The sequence below is a fragment of the Rattus norvegicus genome, chromosome 9 (genome assembly GCF_021556685.1).
Source record: "Rattus norvegicus strain SHRSP/BbbUtx chromosome 9, alternate assembly SHRSP_T2T, whole genome shotgun sequence".
NCBI classification, from domain to species: Eukaryota; Metazoa; Chordata; class Mammalia; order Rodentia; family Muridae; genus Rattus; species Rattus norvegicus.
In genome coordinates, this window is record NC_141542.1 from 128766263 (window position 1) to 128779655 (window position 13393).

Genomic DNA, 13393 nt, shown 5'->3' on the forward strand with positions numbered 1-13393 from the left:
GTATAGGTTTCCCTATCCCTGTACATGCCACGTTAGCCATCGTTGGACTAACGATGTGAAAATTCAATCTGCAGAGATTCATCCTATCAGGTCTGTTCATCTAGAGAACCTTTACTAAAACAGTTCTGTGTGTGAATGTGTGCTTATCTTCCCACTGAAGAGGATGTGCTGGCTAACAGTAGTATTCCACAAGGTTTGTCTCCCAGGGTTCCAGTACCTACCAGTGAAAACTAGCTGCAGTTTACCTAAGCCCAGTAGGAAGGATTCAACACAAGCCAAATGAGAGTGTTTATTGGGGGCAATTCTCTAGTGGGCTCACTGATCCCAAGGATAGAGTTCACTAGTCCCAGAGAGGTCAGAAAAGTCGATATGGGGGAGTGAGGATAATGAGCAGGGGTGGGGACAAAGAGAGAAAAAGCAAGCAAGGCAATCAGGGAGAGAAAAATGCAGTAGGCAGGGAGGGGGGGTGAGAGGGGAGGTGGAGGGAAGAGAGGGAAGGATGGAAAGGGGAGGGGGAGGGAGAGAGAGGCAGAGAAACAGAAAGACAAAGAGTACAAAATTTCTGGATTATTTAGGAAGAGCTTCTGGGGAAGGGAAAACTCGGCCCCTGCACTGTAAAGTTCAAGGTACAAGGTGGGCTATGCCAGACAGGCCCTGTTACAGGTCGGGACTGAGGAGTGCTGGGAGAACCTGGAGGCCCAGACAGCTTTGGTGTGTTAAATATATGAAGGTCCACTGACTGTCGGGTCTGAATCCCAAAAGCCACAAAACAAAACTCTTGTTTCCTCAAATCTCTCTTTAGTTGCTAATATCTTGGACACCCTTCCACTTGTGGGACAGATTAATAACCCCAGTGCTCGTTGAGTACCAGGGGTTATGCAAGCTGTATACCTTGATTCCAGGAAGCGGAAGGGAAAGAGACAACTGAATGTTGTGAGCTGAGTGCAGGTTGAAGTGAGGACCTGGTCAGCACAGGGTCACCGCCCACGAAAGGGAGGAGCAAGCGGCTGGGCAGTGGTAGGTGGTGTGGTGGGTCCTTCCGGGGGCTGGGCGGGGAGACAGATGAGAACGCTGTTGGAGGACAGGCACAAGTGCTAGTGAAATTCAAATCCCTGTAGATCTGGAAAAGGTCTGGCTTCAGGCTTGATGCTTGGGCCGGCAAGTGTGTACCTACACTGTACGTTCAGCCCCGCCTACCCTTACAGAGGTCCTCAAGTCACTCAAGAGTACTGGCCATTCGGAGTCTTCACTGGACCTTCCAATCAGAAGGGAAGGCGGGCTTTTCCGGGTGCCTAGGTGTAGGATTCGCTTAGTAGTTAAGCAGTCTTAACTGGTCCTGGCTGCTGTGCTCTCTGTCCTGCCGTTGAATTCTCTGAGGCATGTTCAGGCAAGCTCCAAAGTTGCGACATGGTGAGCACAGGGGCGGGGGGGGGGGGGGGGGAGGGCGGGCGGACGGGCAGGGGACTGAGCAGTGGGAGCTGGTGTGGTGGGTCTTTCCCGGGGCTGAGTTGGAATCCGCGGCTACCTGTGAGGTCTTAGCCACTCACTAGACCCAGCGGCAGTTTCTGAATAACTTCCTTGTAGGGGCTGCAACTGTGCAGAGCATTTGGCTTGTGTACGGAAAGATCCTTGGCGCTATCCCAAACTCAGAAGCCTAGTTTCTACAGTTCTGTTCTTAGCATTTAACATTAAGGTGTAAGATCCATTTGGAGTTATTTTGTGGGGGTTGTGGAAGGCATCTCATGTGCTGGGTAGCAATCCAATATCAAGCTGTAAAATAAGAGTAGAATTGATGAGGTAAAGGATTTCCTAAAGGTTAGGAGATAGCAAGGCACACTAAGTAGAATTTAGCTGAGAGAGGACTGCCTGCAAAATACCACACGTGTAAGTAGTAAGCTAACCAGGCCTGTTAGAGATTAGGATGCTACGATACACAAGTTTGTTCACCAGGATTGTCCAGAAATATGGCATCAGATCCCGATTAGCAACCAGCCACTAGGCCCATCTCCATATCAAAGAGCAGGCCTCTAACAAGCTGATCAGTGGGGCATTACAGGATCACAATCAACAGTAAGGCCTGGTGTGCCACAAAGGTTTAGTTTTCTTCTTGAGAAAAGCATTGTTCGCCACATGGGCAAGATGACTCCTGGTGACTGTAAGACCCTCGCTCTAGTCTCAGGATGGCGCACCCCAGATAACACGAGAGACCAGTCTTGATGTAAAAGCAAGAGGTCGTTTAATAATAACGAAGCTCCGGGCGAAGACGTGTCTCTCAGAAGAGACAGAGGAGTTGACCACAAAAGTCAGAGGGTTATATAGAGAAAGCTAGGGGGTTTTGGTGTGGTTACATACAATTGGCTCATTCAAACATAGCAGTGAGAACAAAGCAGAGAGAGTAAGTGCTAGAAGTCAGGGGCTTAACAGGGGCCTGAGGACACCTAGTTGAGATATGGCCCTGAGTGTGCTAGGGGGAGAAGTCTTCCTGCCAGACATCCCACAAGTCAGTCCCATTAATGCAGGCTGGTTCCTGCATTCCTTTTCCTTATCTTTATGGCTTGCTAGTCCTGCCTGGACAGTGTTTCCTGTGCTTCTTTATCTTTATGGCCTGCTAGTCCTGGCTACAGGGCTTAGCCCTGGGTCTGTGGCCTTTTGGGGTTTATTCTTTTAATTTTGCATCTCCAAACCTAGAATTCGTATAATTCTCCTTTCACTGACAACCATTAGAAAAGGTAAAACAACAACAAACACTGTTGTATTGAGTGCTGGCCTGATCAAGCTACACTTTCCCTCTTTTTCCTTAGGTCCCCGTGTTTGAGCTCCTTCTGAAACTCAGGGACATGCTTGGCAGAGCCAGTAACCATCTAGGGCCTAGTCCTTGGGAGCTTTCCCTGGAGCCCTGGGTATAGAGATCAAACACCTCCACTAAAACCAGGAATATGCTTGGGGCCAGCGCATTTGGGAGGGGTTGCTTAAGATTCTGAGAATACAAGTCTTGCCACAATATGGGCTCTGGGTCCCTAGGCCACTATGGGCTTGGTAAGGAATATTTTTGAAATACACTGAGTTCCTTGTGCATCACTGTTTGATTAGACTTTTCCTGAGTGTGTCCCATTATATGATGTTTCTGCTAACTTCGTAGTTTAACCTGTCTGCTGACTTCATAGATGTCTCCCGTTTTTTTCCATTTCCCTCATGTAAACTGTAAACAAGGTGACATTCTTCTTAGGCTTACTTAGTTTAAGACCCTCGCACCCCACCCCCCAGCTTTTATACTTTCTACCTTCTCCTTTTCCTATGTTTTTCTTCCTCTGAGACCTTCCACTTAGGACACTGTCACTAATCTACTGTTTTAGGGCACTGGTGTACTTAAACATCCTGGAAATGTTTGCTGTGTAAATGTCCTATCTAAGTGGCCAGACTTGTAGCCTCCAGTTTATATTTGAATTGTTCAAAACTTAACCTGGAACCTGAACCTAAGATAAACCTAAGGGTGACAGCATACATATAATGTAAAATCTACCTAGGCTAGATTCTCTTTTAGCATTTTAGACCCAGCTAACTGGATCTCTGCTGGTCTTTGCTACTTTGTGGTTTCTTTTTCCCCACTTTTAACCCCCCTCCTCAGCTCCCCTCCCCCCACCCTCATTTCACCCACTAACACCAGATAGGAGAGAAACAAGGATGGAGGAGAAAAAGATCCTTGAATCTAGTTCCTTGTACTTGACCCACAAGCTTGAGTCGAACAGTCTCCGCTGGGGGGAGTGAAGATGCAAAGCCAAGAGTTAGATTTGGGGGGACTGCTGGTTAATACAGCTGTCTCGTGTTTGTTTTTCCTAATTTTTATGCCCCACAGTGCCATTGAAAGCAAAGCCACAAGTTAACAAACAATTCTCCAAAATATGCACAGAATATCAGTTCTTATCCAGAGGCACCTCCCTGTTCCTTCCACCAAGGTCTTTTCTGAGGTATCTTGAAATCTCAAAGGAAACTCCTTTGAGTGACTTGGTGTAATGGAGGCAGCTGTTGGCTGTGAGGTGCTGAGAAGAAGGCAGAATCAGAGAATCGTGAGTGTTCTGCACAGCACTCACTCCCAGGCAGTACTTAGTTTACTTTCCTTTATAAAACTTTACAGAATGAAATTGTATGCCTATCTGGTTGATTAACCACATGTACTTTCACAAGAAGTCAGCATTAGATGCTTCCTTTGTCCTCAAATGTCTTTTTGTTTTAAGGTATGTCACTGAGGCTAGGGTACATATTACGTGAACACCCCACCCCACCTCACCCCGGGGCTGCAGTGGTGGCAGCCTGCCACATGCAAGGATTTTTTTTTTCTTCACTAAATGTTTGTGTCAATTTTGGCTGTCGAGAGATGTTTAAATTCATGCTGGCATAAGAATATATGCTCAATGCTTCTTTAGATATTTAGACTGTTTTGTGTAACAAATATCAGTTTATTACCCCTAGGATGGCGAGCCTCCTCGAGACAGAATAAGTAGTAAACAACACAACACTTAGCATTCAATATTGAGCGACAAAGATTCCAGCTCTGAGTCCCACACCAATGGAGTGCTAGACAGCATCTTAGAACCTTCAACTGTAAAACTGACTAAATAGCACATACCATTAGGGATTACTGTAAAACTAGGGGTGAAATGTGTAAGACTGTGCAGGCCCTGTCACCTAATGAACACCAAATAAACATTAGTTACTATTTCTGTCACTGGTGTTTGTGTTATTAGAGAGCCTATGCAGGATAGGGGACAACAGTAAGTGTGCACTGGTAAACACAATCCCCCCCCTCCACACACACATCATTAGGAATGATGAGAGATTGAGACTAAGACAACTCTAGCAGTTAACATTTTGGATTGTTTCAATGACACCCTTTTCACTTGGTCTTACTACCTCTGAACATTGCTAATATCCAACCCACCTTTTTATCTGTTTTTAAAAACAAAAATACATAAAATGGACTATTAAGGCAAGCTGACAACAGCTTTTTCTTTTTTTTAATATTTATTTTTAGTATGTGTGGGAGTGTGAGGGCACCCTCAGAGACTAGAAGCGTCTGGTCCCCTGGAGCTGGAGGTAGAAGCAGCTGTGGACTTTCCAATGTGGATGCCTGGAACCAGGCCTTGGTCTTCTTCAATGGTAGTCTGTGCTCTTAACCACTGAGCCTTCTCCCCAGCCCCCAAAACTGCTTCTCTTGAAGAAGGGAACACATGTTTTAAAATTGTATCACATTACCTAGTAAGGACTATCACAAACAACAGATGCTGTTAAAAAAAAAAATACAGGTTGTGATTTAGCCATTAAAACATAGAAGACAGGCACAGTGTCCCTCTAGCTGACCTCAGCCTCTGTCAGATTTGTATCTCATGTAGTAATAGAGCCTCAGGTGGGAGGTTCTCAAAGATTGGACACGATATTTATTACCCACCAAGTTTGCAGAGCAAATACATGTTATCTCAAACTATTGTATAGTTTTCTAGCCTGCAACTTTCCCTAAATGATTTTTACTATTTGTTCTAAAAAACAATAAAGCTCAACAACAACAAGAGAAACCCCAGCATGCTGTTTCCTGACATTTTCTGTATTTCATTTCCCCTAGAAAGAGCAGGGCCCAAAGCTTCTGAATCATGGTGGGCTGTACTTAAGGACAATAGTGCATTAACACACTTTTCTCCCATTTAATTTATTTTAATCATTTTATTCCAGCAAAGCTTCAGAGGGCAGAGGGGAAATTCCATTCCCCCCTATCATATTCTGCCCTGCCTTGCTGCACATCAGCTCAGTGGCTTACCAAGGGCAAAGTTTTAATGCAGGTTTGTTTTTGTTTTTGTTTTTTTTTTTCTTTAAGATCGGGGTACAGTGTTTCTAAACGGAAAGAACTGTTCTAAGTCCATTAGTAGACACCAAATAGATTTGAGAATAGGTCTTTCTGGAAACACCTTCAATAATGTCAGCTTAGGGTGCTAACAGAGGCCACTTGAGAAATCATTTTAAACCAAAACTAGGAAATCCACTTAAGAAAGGGTTAATAAATCAGGATAAGGACGAGACGTTAGAACTGTTGATAGTCACTGTACACTGACTTTAAACATCAATTAAGAAAGTGGTAATTGTTCAAATTCTGAAGGTTATGATAGGATCAATGAAAAAACATCTTTCTTAGTGAATCATAAGGGAGAAGCTTATGATTTGACTCATTTCCCAGTCAATGGAAGCCTGTGGTTTGAACTTGTTTTCTAGTTGGTATGGTCACAGCCTTCAATGGGTCCGAACCAAAAGCCATGTACTTTGGAATGCTTGTACGAGGCTCAACATTGACAGTAGAAATTATAAAAATATGTATAGTGAATAGTCACATGAAAAGTTAATACGAAACTGGAAACGGAAGTAGAAAAATTAATATTACTGAATGAATACAGTATTACATGTCCTTTTGATACCGTGTAGCTAAATCAATAAATATATTTATTAATATTTTTGAGTTAAATATTGCAAAATAAAATAACTTTAAAATATTTATTGACTCGTGTGGGTGCATGTACCTACTTGCACACATGTGAGTGCCACAGTGCACATGTAGAGACAAGAGGACAACGTTCAGAAGTTAGTTCTCTCCTTCCTTTATATCTATTCTGGGGCTAAAACTCAGATCATCAACCCACTGAGACATCTCACTGGCCCTAAATAAATTCTTTAAATCTCTATTTACATCCCTTAAAGTTCCTATACTCAAGTTGACAAGAAAACAAAACAAAAGATACTACTATCTTAGTTCACTTTCTGGCCAAAGCCTGGTCAATTTTTTTTAAAAGAAAATAGGTTTGTTGGGCTCTTGACTGTGGAGACTGGGGGTTTAAAGAACACAGCAACAGTGTCTGATTAGGGCCTTCTTGCTGCATCATAACATGATGAGGGCATCACTAGTGAGACAGGGCAGATGTGATAATGAGGTTTCTCTACTTGTCCTTATACAGCCACTGTGCCATCATGGGGATTCTATTCGTGGTCGTATCTAAACTCAAGTTAATGAAGACACTGAGCAAAAGTTCTGCTTCTTAGCACACAGCAAAAAATGTTTTATTGCTTTGAAAAGAAGAAATCTTGCTTCATCAAACCACAAATAGGCTGGCCCATGACAAACAGAAGAAGTGGATCCCACCTTGCCCCCTGTGTCTTCCTTTGAAAAGTACTATTGTGCCTGTGAGTAATGGGCACTTGGTGTGCATAGAAGGGGGGGAGATCAGTCAGGTTTATGGTAGATGGTGTTTAATGTACTTCCTGTAGGTGGCCTCCCAACAGATATCTTCAGAGAGAAGTTAAAAAGCAGAGAGTAATGAAGGTTATTATTCTGGATTCTGCTTTCTTTTTCTCTCTGGACAACTATTGTCATAGAGCAGGCTACTGAAGAGACAAGATGGGAAGGCTCTTGGTGATCACTGTTTGACTCTGTGCCATCTCCCTCACACTGACCCTGTCTAACCATACATGGGGCAGACTCCTCTGTATTAATGACTCTCCCCTTAGATTCTGATTGTCACCTCGACAATTTCCATAAGGTGTCGTTACAGTCAGCATACAGTCAGTTCTCTGTATACTTGGGATTTGTATTCCAGGTCACCTCATCAATATTACATCTAGGAAGGGCCAGGTCTCCTATGTAAAATTGTGTAGTAATAGCATAAGACCCAGACACCCCCTCCTTACACCATAAATCAATTTAGATATTTTACAATATTCAATACAATGTTGCTTCTAAGAAAACATCTTGAATTATTAGGAAATTGTGACAGGCAGATAGACTCTGCGTGTTTGGTACAGAAATAACATCTTTTAAATAGTCTCTTCTTCCTTCTCTACTCTCATTTCATTTTGTCTCATTTATATCCTTCTATATCTACTTTTCCTTTCCATTTCTTTATTCCCCATGAGGACAGTGATGTATTAAGATAGAATCTCATATGTAGCTCAGGGTAGTCTTGAATTGAAAATCCTCTTACATCTACTTCTTGAAGGCTGAGTTATAGGTGTGTATGTCGTGCCTAAGTTTTTCAAGCAGAAATCCATGGATGTGGAACCCTGAGCAACAAATTAACTGTCTAATCTTTGGGAAATTGCTAAGGTGATGACAATATTGAGGAATATACTAAGAGAATACAGCCATGCCTCCACTTCTGTTAGCTCCTGGAAGCACATTACTGTAGGGATATAGAATAATCCTAGGCATTAGTTCTAAAGCAGTCTATTTCACTTGAGACAATAAGAAGCACCAAAATGACCAAGAGGGACTAGAGCTTAAAGCACCATAAATGCCCTCTCAAGCCAGACAAGGACACCAGGAGATGCTCTAAAAGATTCAATGATTCTTGGCCAGAGAGGAAAAGCTGTAAGAGAGGGTTCCAAGGTGCTTCCTTCTGCCTTCTCACAGTGTTTATTTATTTATTTATTCACAGTGTTTAGTATTTATTTAAACGCAGACACGTATTGGACAGGGTAGAGATGAGTATCTTTATGATTCACATGGCAGTCTTTCCAGACCAACCTCCATGTCCACCTCCTTGCCATTAAACAGAGCATCAGAACATGGGATCTGCTGCTGACACTTTGAAGCAGTTCCAGAGAGATCCCTGTTATGTGACTATTAGTTTTCAAAATGTTTAATTCCAAGATACTCAGAAGTTGAAAGGTTCATAGGAAGAATACACAAGTGCCTTTGGCTGTGTTAGTGATGGGCAGGGAAAGAAAAGTCCTACAGGTTTCCCTTAAAGCTTTCCCTCCTGTGTTCTTTTACATCATGCGAAGCATGAACTGTGCTTGGTCTCTGAAGTCTTGCACCGCTTCTCTCTGGTAATGTTGTCTGATGAACAGGTAATGAATTCTGGTTCTTGATGTGCATGCAGAGATCATTTCCTAGTAATTCAATGTGTTTTTTTAGAATCAACATTTTATCGAGTATTGTAAAACATCTAAGCTGATTTACAGTGTAAGGAAGATGTGTCTGGGTTCTGTGCTATTTCTACAAAATTTTACATGCGTTGAGCATACAGTAACTCAACTATGTTGTTGTGGCTGCTCAGTATTGCTTCTTGACCATCTAACTCACAGGAAGCACATTATACTGTCATTTCATGAAATTTGCACTAGCAAACATTACATTAAAAAGTGTCATTTCTCAGGGCTGGAGAGATGGCTCGGTGGTTAAGAGCACTTACTGGTCTTCCAGAGGTTCTGAGTTCAAATCCCAGCAACCACATGGTGGCTCACAACCATGTGTAGTGAGATCTGATGCCCTCTTCTGGTGTGTCTGAAGATAGCTATTGTGTACTTAGATACATGACATGAATCTTTTTTTTTTTTTAAAGTGTCATTTCTCTGGAGTATGCTCAGCAATTAATTTTGTATCAGCAAATTAGGAGAGCAGCTTTCAGATGCACACATTCACAGTTAACAGAGTCTGCTTTTGAAAACTGTTGTGAAGTGTGATGCATATTCTCCCATCTAGTCATCTTGATCTACTATAAATTTGTTCATTATTGGAAAATTAAATTTGAAGACATTAACTAAATTATGGATATAGTGATACTGGGAAATTGTATTAGGAATAAAAATACAAAACCCTTGCTAAAATAGGGAGAAGAATTTTTGTCTCCCCTCCTTAAGAAGGTTGGTGAAATTTATTTGAGATGAGAAAGGGCTCTATGGCCTATTTGAAGAAGAGGGTGTGTTAACTATATGCTTTAATTAGCACCTAAACTACAGATCAGAATATTCCCGTTTGTGTAGGAGGACAGTCATGTAAAATGCATGTAGTTGAGCAATTTTGCACATCCTGTCCTCCAGCTAGAGTCCTGATCACCCTGGGAGCAGGCTACTGAAGTGTGCTTCAAGATTCACTCACCCAGAAACAATTTTTCTTTTAAAACTAAAAATCATGAAAACATTATTAAATTTAATTTTTACTTTAAATCTTTTATTTTTAATGTATTTATTTAGAATATACAACTAATTATTTATGAAAACTATTATAAATTTTTCTAATAAAATAAGCATCACACATGAACATTTATTTAAAGGAAATTCACTGTACACAGTAAAGCACCTTTCTCGGACTTTTATCAACTCATTATATGAGATTGGTTCAGTAGAAGCCACCAGGGGGCACCCTCAGCACTGTCTTCCAGTTGTGTCCTACTTATGGTGTCCTGGACACTAGGTGACACTAGAAAATTGAAGTCTCTAGAAATGCTGCATCCTATTAGACTAGTTCAACAGGGAAAAACATAAACTTCAACAAAGGAAGTGACAGTGCGGATGAGTCATTCAGTGGTGTGGAAGAAAAATAGAAATAGAGATCCTGGTAGAGACAAGAGACTGTGATTCTCATGACCACTACCTACCAACAGTCCCTTCTCCACATCCACAATCTGTAACTCCCCTATACCTATGTGCAGAGTGACGCCATGACATGTCACTTATACACCGGCTGCTGGTCTATGTCTTATGTGTGAAAATCTCCTTCAGTCATGAGGAAGAGTTTTCTTTAAAATATCTTCCTCAGAAGCAACAGAAATAACCAAGCCCCACAACTCCTATCGTCAATAACATGCCTGTTCTCCACTGGCAGCCACCATGGCCCTTCCTCCTTCCTGCCTGAGCCTGTGTGATATCAGAAGAATCAAACGCATAAGTCTTTTCTCAGAAGATGCGATTAAAGGTTGTGGTTGAAAGAATAAGAGACAAAGAATACGCTAGAGAAGCATCTATCACAAGTCCAGCACAGCAGTATGGGGGCTTTATTTTCTCTAGAATCTTGACTAAATGTCAACTCTGCATTCTAAAGGATAGGGACAAAGGAATAGACTTGTGGGCATTTGAGCAAACTATTTACTTAAGAAAGTATTTCTAGTCTTGAAGTCATGCTTCCCAGAAACATTCATTCTGCACATTCTCCACACCGTGCCTCCCTCCACCTCCCCTACCTAGACAGTGGCTAATGATCACATACACATTTTAAAGCTGTGCAGTTTCTTTCTACCTGTGACAGTCTGAATGAAAATGGCCCTCATAGGCTCTTAAGGAATGGCACTATTAGGAGGTGTGGCCTTTTTGGAGGAAGTTTGTCACTGTTGGGTGGGCTTTGAGATTTCAGATGCTCAAGCCAGGCCTAGTTGCTCCCTTTCTTTTCTCTTCTTGATGTCTGCAAATCCAGATGTAGAAGTCTCAGGTACCTCTCCAGCACCATGCCTGCCTGCATGCCACCGTGCTTCCCACCATGATGATAATGGACTAAACCTGTGAACTGTAAGCCAGCCCTAACTAAATGTATTCTTTTATAAGAGTTGCTATGGCCATGGTATCTCTTCACAACAGGAGAAACCCCAACTAAGACACTACCCATTTGAATTGGGGGACCTTCTTAGTTAGTTTTTCCTGGGATCCCAACTGAGGGCTTAGGAAAATTCTCAGGGCAGGTGGCCTCTTACCTTTTCCTGTATTTTATTTTTTGAGACAGAGTATCACTACGTACCTCAGCCTAGCCTCAAGCTTGCAGTCCTCCTGCCTCAGCCTCTTGATTGCTGTTATTGTAGGTATGCAGCATCGAACCAGAATAGACTCACAGACTCCACTCTGGAAACTTCAGTGTTTCTGAACAATCAGGAAATGGGTTGAGGTAGGGTAGATAGACCAGTCCTTGTTTGTATGGGTTTCCAATATTTAATGTCTCAGCTCAAAGATGTTAGTGGTAGGAAACTGAGACATAGCCAGTGCGGACACTCTGACAGACATGAGAACTGACAGCTTGATAGAGTTAGTGGTAGCTGGCTGACTGCCAGTCCCACCATTAGCCAGACCTCACATTGGAGCTGTGCAGGAGCCAACAACCTCAGAATTCCTGGTAACTTCCAAGCTGTCCTTGTGATAACACCCAGCTCATGATGGGCAGTTCAGGTCACATGGTAACTTGGTGTCCTATTGCCAAATGTTCAGTTTCTACTAAGACCTAATAGCAGGCCCAGAGCTGTTTTTCAAAGGGAAAACTGTTGTCTGCGGATGATGGTATAGCTTTGCTCCAAAATACCAAAGGTATCTTCTGTGATCCATCTACAGAGGCCACCCAGAGGTTCCAAACGGCAACTCTATCTACCACAAAAACCTCGAGTACCATAGAGTTTGCTGGATCATATGGTCCAAGTAGTAGGGCAGCCTGCACAGCAGCCTGGACCTGTTGAAGAGTCTTCTGTTCCAGGCCCCACAAAAGGCCAGTGGCTTTCCTAGTCACTTGGTAAATGTGCCTGAGTAACACACCCAAGTGAGGAATGTGCTGTGTCCAGAATCAAAATAGACCCACTAAATGTGCTTCTCCTCCTATTGATGCCAGACAATGCAATCCTCTGCTACATATGTGTGGCTGGAGCCGTGGGTCCCTCCTTGTGTACTCTTTGGTTGGTGGTTTAGTGCCTGAGAACTCTGAGGTCTGGTTTGTCACTATTGTTGTTCTTCCTATGGGGTTACAAACCCCTTCAGCTCCTTCAGTCTTTTCTCTCACTCCTCCGTTGGGGTCCCCATGCTCAGTCCAATGGTTAGCTGCAGGCATCCTCATATGTATCAGTAGGGCTTTAGCAGAGCCTCTCAGAGACATCCATATCAGGCTCTTGTCAGCAAGTACTTCTTGGCAACAACAATAGTGACTGGATTTGACATCTTCATATGGGATGGATCCCCAGGTGGGGCAGTCTCTGGATGACCTTTCCTTCAGTCCCTGCTCCACTCTTTGTCCCTGTATTTCCTCCTGTGAGTATTGTGTTCCCCTTTTTAAGAAGGACTGAAGCATCCACATTTTGGTCTTCCTTCTTCTTGAACTTCATATGGTCTGTGACTGTGAATGCCAATTTCCAAGTATATCTATCCCAATTATACATTCTGGAACTGGGGATATGACCACAGGATGTGTTCAGGCACCTACTGGACCTACTTTGAGTCAGGCATCAGTCAAAACTCCATTCAACCCCTGTCCTCCATAAGCCCCTACTTTAACTGGAGGGCCACAGCATTTCTTGGGATCTGTTGGGATCAGAACCAGTATCTGATAGACCCTGGAAAGCCTGATTATTTCCTTTCCCCAGTGTACAGTTACCCTTGTAAAAGCCTACAGGTCTCTCTGGGGAAGAACTGGAAAGAGGCTAATAGCAAAATTTTTAGGTGTCTTATCAAGATCCTTCCTCTGGGGAACCTGGCCACCCCTTCATTCAAGGGGTTCTGGGTCTGCAAACTGACTCAAGTCTGGAAATTGATTCACTGGCCAAGATTGCCTTTTGCCAGGATCCAATGTAGCCTCTCTTTCATTTGTTTGAGAATTTGTCTGCTTATAGAGATAAAACTG

General features: G+C 42.9%; 1 protein-coding gene across 1 annotated transcript in view; it reads left to right on the forward strand.

Annotated features, from left to right (window-relative positions):
• Window positions 1–1286: 1286 nt before the first annotated feature.
• LOC120094815 (zinc finger protein 431-like) overlaps window positions 1287–13393 on the forward strand; it is a 35318-nt gene continuing 23211 nt past the window's right edge. Inside the window, 1 exon segment of the mRNA NM_001409278.1 lies at window positions 1287–1410. The gene's annotated coding sequence lies outside the window, so the exon portion shown is untranslated.